The sequence below is a fragment of the Kryptolebias marmoratus genome, linkage group LG6 (genome assembly GCF_001649575.2).
Source record: "Kryptolebias marmoratus isolate JLee-2015 linkage group LG6, ASM164957v2, whole genome shotgun sequence".
Taxonomy (NCBI): Eukaryota; Metazoa; Chordata; class Actinopteri; order Cyprinodontiformes; family Rivulidae; genus Kryptolebias; species Kryptolebias marmoratus.
The window spans coordinates 17,188,215-17,195,362 of NC_051435.1; the positions used below are offsets into that span (position 1 = coordinate 17,188,215).

Here is a 7,148-nt window from a genome sequence, read left to right on the forward strand (position 1 = left end):
TCCTTTGATTTCATCAAGCCAAACTGGAAAATCCTCCAGCAGAAAGAGAGAGCAAGCGAGCGAGAGTGGAGAGAGAAGGGTTTAAATATAATTTTACCATTGGAATTTCTCAATTAGCATACCACATTTTCTCCATTAGATAAACTGCCTTTAGAGAGCCGGCTGGTTTAATCTGTTTAATGTCCGTGTAAACTATAATCTCCTGATTCTAAAAAGAAATCCCTTAAGGACATCACTCGCATGCACCCTTCATAAGGCGGTTTTTGAAAGACGTGATAGAGTGCAGCTTTTAAGCGGAGATGAGTTGCTCTGCCTATCAAGCTTTTCTTTTCCGTAGAACACGGATTGTGCAAGCTGTCACTTCACATGCTTGTATTTAGCTAATCATTAGTTATTATGCTTTTACAAGCTCGTCCTTGCGTTGCTGTAATATACCACATGACTTCACATATCGTAGAGATACATATGACTTCTTTAGTTTGAAATGCTTACTCAATCCTCCGCTCAGTTGTTGTTTCATTGTTCTGGCAGTTGTCATTTCCTGTTCTTAAAAGATAACTTAGTGGCAATATCTGCATGTGGCATGATATATGGCTCAAACTTTGGTCTAATGTTCCATCATAGGTGTATCAGGCTGTGTGTACCTGCATATTACTGCCACTCATGGCAGCTTTGGGCTGTTAGACTTTATAGATATAGAAGTCAAGATTTGTTGTTATCGTATTGAACGATGAGCAGAGAGAAATCAGGGTGTTTACATGCAGATCATTGCTTTCCATGATACACTGCAGGCTGTATGAATTAGAGCCTGCAAACAGCCTCATTCTCCTTGCATCACGCCAAGAGTCACTCCATTGATTACCCTTCTCCGCTCCCAGGAAATGGCTCATGCATCTCATGTACATTATAACAAATGTTCTCTTTGCATTACAATTGAATTGTGATTGTTATGTTCAATCAATGGGGAAAGGTCACAGGATCGCTCCTGCCAGCGCTTTAATGGAGAAGTCGATGAGGATTCATTTTAATCACTGCGGCTGTGGCAGAATGAGCACAACACTGAGAGACTGTCAATGGCCCGGTAATTACCGCTGTTTATACAGGTTTCTGCTTTAGCAATTTAGATATCCACAAATCTCTCTGTTTCTTGCAGCCGCAGTTATATTGGAAGCTGCGCGGCGTCAAATGAAGTACCGGAGGATGTGGGCTGTGACAACTCTAATTGTGGAAGCATTGGTGAGGATAAACTCTTCAGAAGTAAATTGAGTTCCGTTTGAGTAGGAGCAGAAAGTTGTCATCTTACATGCTGTGTGTGAAGATGCATTTCCATCAGTTAGTTTCAGTTCGAGGTCTGTTTAAAAACAATTGAATCAAGAGCTGGAAAACAGTGCACGGTCGTTCTAATAAAACCCAAAGGGCTTTTGTGTCATGAAGAGGGTGCGGATTAACCAAATTATGTATTGAAGTAAACATAACTGTGGAAAATGTTGTAATTTGAAAAAAAAAACCCAACAGAAAACTGAACAGAGACATGAGTTAAACCAGAGAAGTTTACCAAAGAACTTACTGAATTTCTAAATATGCCCAGTTTTTTTGTTTTTTTACACGTGTTGTTGTACAGTTTTTTATACATATAGGATCTACCAAAGTTCGCTTTGTAGAAAAAAAAAACATGATGCAATTTGTGTTTATATGGAACATTAGCATAGAATTTGGTGATACATAAGTTTGACTGACAAACTTAATCATACCAGTCCAATAACTTCTGCTTTCAGGAACAAAAACTGTCAAAGTAACAGATTTACAGCAGTCCGTTTAGCACTGTGAATGAAACGTTATCATAAATCAGATTACAGACACGCAAAAAAAAAAACTGAAACACTGAAAAAATGTGAGGGTAAAAAAACATCCACACCATTAAATGGCTTTCTTTTGAGATGAAGCAATTTTATTGTAATGAATAAATCCAAAGTACTTTGTGTCAGCCTTATTGAATGAATGAAAACAAATTTATTCGGGACAACAAAACTGATCCGATTAAATCTGGAAAATGATGTATTAGTCCTTGCAGTGACCATTTTTTAAAATATATTCAACCAACCCAGTTAAGCTGAAAACCAACAGTAGTAAATAAGTTGATTCAGTCCTTAAACATTTAGTTGACCCAACCCAGACATGTAACTTTGAAACAACAAAAATGCTGAATCTAAAACATGATATACTGATAACTGTATCTCTTTTAAGAGTTAGATTTATATACATGAACAGGAACATACTTTTCAGCAAGCCTAAACTTAATATATTTATATTATGTAAACATATTTTTATTTGAGTCAACACAACGTATGCTTTAGCTGTTTTTGGAGTGCGTCATCACTACATACTCAGTGCCTTCATATTGAAAGGCTGTATTTTTCACTGATGTGGACAGCGCAGAATATGATCAGTCCCCCCACCCCCCACCCCCCTCTCCACCAGCAGAGTGGTCACTGTCATCTCCCCTTCAACCAAAGTGGCATGTTTGTGTTGGCCAATGTCTGAAGAGAGAAGGGGGTCATGGCAGTATAACCTTGAAGAAACAAATATTCATGATCAATAAGGACTTTATTCAGAGCATTTAAATGGTTCTTTTGTCTGTAGCTTCCTCTATTTGCAGGAGAGCATCTTGAAGATTTATGCAGACGAGGTAAAAGGACATTTTAAAGGACTACTTAGTATCACTGCTTTGAAATGTCATGTAATCATGGGTTAGGGGAGAGCGCCGGGCACAGAGAGCTAAGTGATGTTACAGATAATGAATTGCCTCTGAAATATAATACATCGTAAGTATGATTCTTTGTTCCAAGCTCTGTACACCAACTCTGCACAATTAAAGTTATTTATCTCCCTCGTTTTTTAAGTTCATCAATTATATTGTGATACACTTAATGTCCATAGGAGGATGATGTATGATTGGTCTAATTATTTCTTATTCAACGTGCTTTCTAAAGCATATCAATTTTGTTAATACCATGTAATTAAAACACGTCAGTGCGCCACAAGTTGCTGGCTGTATTAATGACTATGAAAATTATTTTAATTAAATAGCCAATTATAGAAAAATCCTAACCATGAGAATTGACATTTAAATGAATTCAATTTAAATTGCTTTTCAACATTGTTTTATCAAAGCTTTATGGGGTGAATAAATTATTACATCAAACAATATACTGTGTCATTGATCATACACAAGTCCTGTCCCACATCCATACATTTTCAAACACTTTGCAGACGCCATGCATCACACTGGGTGATTATAATTTGACATAGTCATTTGTTTACTGCAATCTCACTTACATTTACTGTACTTCTGTGTACTTTTTTCGGGGGGAGGAAGAAACTACGTGAATTGTTACTTAATTATCCAAGTATTTAGCCACTCTGTGAAACTCTCTCACTGTATTATTTTGCAGCTATTTGCCAAAAGGCCGTTTCAAGTTTTCTCATGGAGCTTCCTGTTTGATTTTAAATTTGTGCTAAACTATATAAACAAAGTCATTTACAGCACCAGTAAACAGCCGGCTTTTTTTTTCTGCGTGTGTGAGGCTGTGTTTTCATAACTGGGGTCAGACACATGTGGCCCACCCAGTCTGCTGCAGGGTCTTTGTATCTAAAACATCACACATATCCTGTGTTGCCTTTTTCATACCTATTAGGCTGTTCAGGCTCTTTTTTTCCCTCCTCTCTTCTGCATAATATTAATTATAGTCATTTTTCAGACGTTACAAGCCCAAAGATTTGCAGTTGACCCATGCAAACAGGAGAAATAGTGGGCAAACTGTTGTGACATTCATTGTATATAATGAAATCTTAATATGGTGCATATTTAAGTGAAAGGTTAGCAACATAAAGGGCAAATGGATTGGCTGGCAATGAATTTTAAGCAGCTATTGATTTTACACTACAACCTACCTCTTCTCTGAATGATAATTTTTTGAAATAGCACACACTGCTTATCTTAATGCTTATCTGACCAAAAGGGACAATGGGAACAGGTGCGATTTAAGGCAACAAGGGGTTAGAAAAAAAAGCTTTATTAAGTAATATATTTATATATTTAAGAAATGAAGATGTTGCATCCAATTTGTGCATGCAAGCTATTACTTTGTGCCACAAACACAATAGTAGGTTGTTGTTGGTTTTTTTTTTTTTTTACCATTTTTTAAAACTTAATTGTTTTTAAATTAATTTCACTTTATCATGACCCTGTCATTATTTTACTTGGATCTTTTTGCTCAAAAAGTTACGAACTAAGGAGAGATTTTAAGTGTTATTAAAACAAACAAATAAACAAATAAAGAAACAAGTAGCCCATCGACACGCATTAAAATCTAGACCCTGGGACCTAATTTGGAAATTTAAGTGAAAGCAGGATAAAGGGCCCCTTGTAAGCTGGCTGCAGAACAGTTTTAACTCCATGTGAACAAATGGGATTAAGCAAATTTTTGTGGAGGGAGTGGCATTTGGTTTGGAGGTTGCAACCCCCTCATCCCAAACTCACAGACTCTGGTTCCAAAAATGAAACATATTAGCGCCCATAAACCAGATATTCTGTCTTCAATTCTGAACAACAAATTTTGCTTCGTCCATTTTTTATGTCTATGGTTTAAGCCAAGCTAACAACTTTCTGCCTCTGTATTTTGATATGTTGTTATTGGGGACATTCTCGCCACCTAGTGGTGTGGCATGGGTATTTCTGCATTTTTGTTAGAATTGTGCATGCAGAAATATTTTTTGATAAAGAACAACGAAGGTCCTTAGATGTACAGGGAAAAAGTTCAAATTACCTGCAATCAATTTATAGCCTAATATCTAATAAGAAATAATTAATCATTGACTGTATAGGTGTCATTGTAATACACTTGGACATAGTTATGACTATCTATATGGTGCACAATTTTCCACTTGTCCTATCAAGACACTGATACTGAGGTAAAGTTTGAACATTTAGGTAGATAAAGTTTAGCTCGTTATTTCTGAGGCTCTGTCTAGAGAATGCAAAGAATATTTCTGTGTTATCCATTCAAGACTCCTGAAAGACAAACGGTTTTAATTCCTGTAGCTGACATTGATTCATTTTAAGGGATTTAACTTCCCCTCACTACTTTGAGTGAGTGCCTCTTGTCAGTCAAATCTGAGTTAATTAACTTTCCATCCTCACATCCGTTCAGCTATAATTCCTCCATAGTTAAACAATTGTTGTTACATATAGCAAAATGGACTGAAAGAGAAACAAATACACAAACTGGAAGAACTGCACTTTGATTATGTTGGAACAGGTTTGCTAAACAATCACTGCAGTCCACTTTAATTAGTGACCTCACATCTACATTATCTCACGATGTACCACTTAATGTGCTGTAATCAAGATAGGGTTTATATACAAAACTTTTAAATAAAAAAGCATTGCTTTAACAATTGTTGTGTTGCTTCTGCAAAGAAAATGTTTTATTTGGTTGTGCAAGAACAATATCCTATAGTGGAGTATTATGGCCACTAAAAAAAGAAAAAGGAAGCTCTTCTTTGTTTGTTTCTGAGTTTGTCAAAATGTTGAGAGAAATGTCCAAATTATACTTTACAAAAAAATTTTAACGTTGAGGAAAATGTTGAAATAGTCTTTGTCTAAACCCAAGGAAGCGGACCTTATTGTTCTCCTGAAACCCATATTTGTTCCGGTTTTTATTATTATTCTTAAAGCTGAGGATTATGGGTGAGCTTTTACTGAATAAATGACAAAATGAGCTTTTTATTAGAACCCGTTTGACATCTTCATTACACCCGGAGCAGCAGAAACACCACTGAAAATAAAAACCTTTTTTTATATCGCACATAAAGAATTTCTTTTAGTTCTTCACAATAAGAGTCTCAGACACATAAGCTTTGATCATTAACATAAATGAAAACTTTTTACGTTTTTGGTGTAGACTTCTAAATAATCTCAAAACTAGGTCTAGATTTCAGCATCAGTTAGAAGAACAATAATATAAATGTAAACTATTTATACAAGGTTCAGATGTTCTGAGAGCGGATTAGGAGGTCAACATTATCCACATATATTTGAAAATCTTACTGTGAAAAATTAAAGGAAGTTCTGTGAGTTCCATTGTAGCAGGAGTAATAAACTGAACCATTGACTAGTTTAACAAAATACTTTGTGTTGCTTTTTTGTAGTTTATCCTGTAAAGGTGCTCCTATAACCGTCTGCAACAACAAATGGAACAAATACGACAGGGTTCAGGAGCACAGTAGGTCGCACTTCCTCAGGCTTATTCCTGAGCTCCATTTGTATTTATTTACTTTTATTTAGACAGGTAATCTCATTGAGACAGGTAGCCTCATTTACAAGAGAGACCTGTAACCTGGTTTAGCCAGGTAGACAGATCTGGGACTGATATCAAACCTGACTTACAGTAACCTCGTTTCGGTTGGATTTGCTAATCGTCGTGCTCAGCAATCTGGATACCAATGAATTTCTTGGCTTTCTAAGCAGCAGCGCTTGGACGGTACGACGTGTGGCTGGATTGCTGAGGCACAAACTGACCAAAAGTGAAAATGAAACGTTCATTACTGAAGCCATCCCAACTTTTCTTGCAGAAGTCAACAATGTTAGATTTCGAGACCTGGACTGGTTGGGAGTCTCCCACGACTTTCCCAGTCGTTGGGAAGCGTTTCAGTTGATTTTTCCAATTAGGAAGCTGGAAAATTCGACTGCCGGGCTTGGGTCTTGTATGTTGACTTTATTTTCAACATTGCAACTTTAGTCTGGAAATAATATTTTGACTTTAAACGCAACATTTGGACTTGAATCTTGAAAACTCAGAAACAACAACAACAACAAAAACAAAACAATCTCCCCTAACGCACCTCTGTGTTATCCAGAAAAACAATCAAGAGAACAGTTTCTATTTTTGAAAACTTAATGCAAATGCAAACATATTTGTTTGGTTACTTAGGTAAAACAGAAAAAAATGTGAAGGCAAAAAAAAAAAAAAGAAAAAGAAAGAAAAGGTGTGCCAGGGGCTGCCAAGAGAAACCTGTATCGAAGCAGAAAGTGCCAATAAGTGCAAAAAAAAAAAAAGAAAGTGGTGGTGGTGGTGGGGGGGGGAGTC

At 36.4% G+C, this 7,148-nt stretch overlaps 1 long non-coding RNA gene across 1 annotated transcript; it reads left to right on the plus strand.

The window, feature by feature from the left end:
* The first annotated feature begins 493 nt into the window (after window positions 1–493).
* Window positions 494–1,936, plus strand: LOC119617115. The gene is made up of 2 exons (XR_005233298.1): window positions 494–1,081; window positions 1,154–1,936. It is a non-coding gene; the product is annotated as an uncharacterized LOC119617115 (long non-coding RNA).
* Window positions 1,937–7,148: the final 5,212 nt, after the last annotated feature.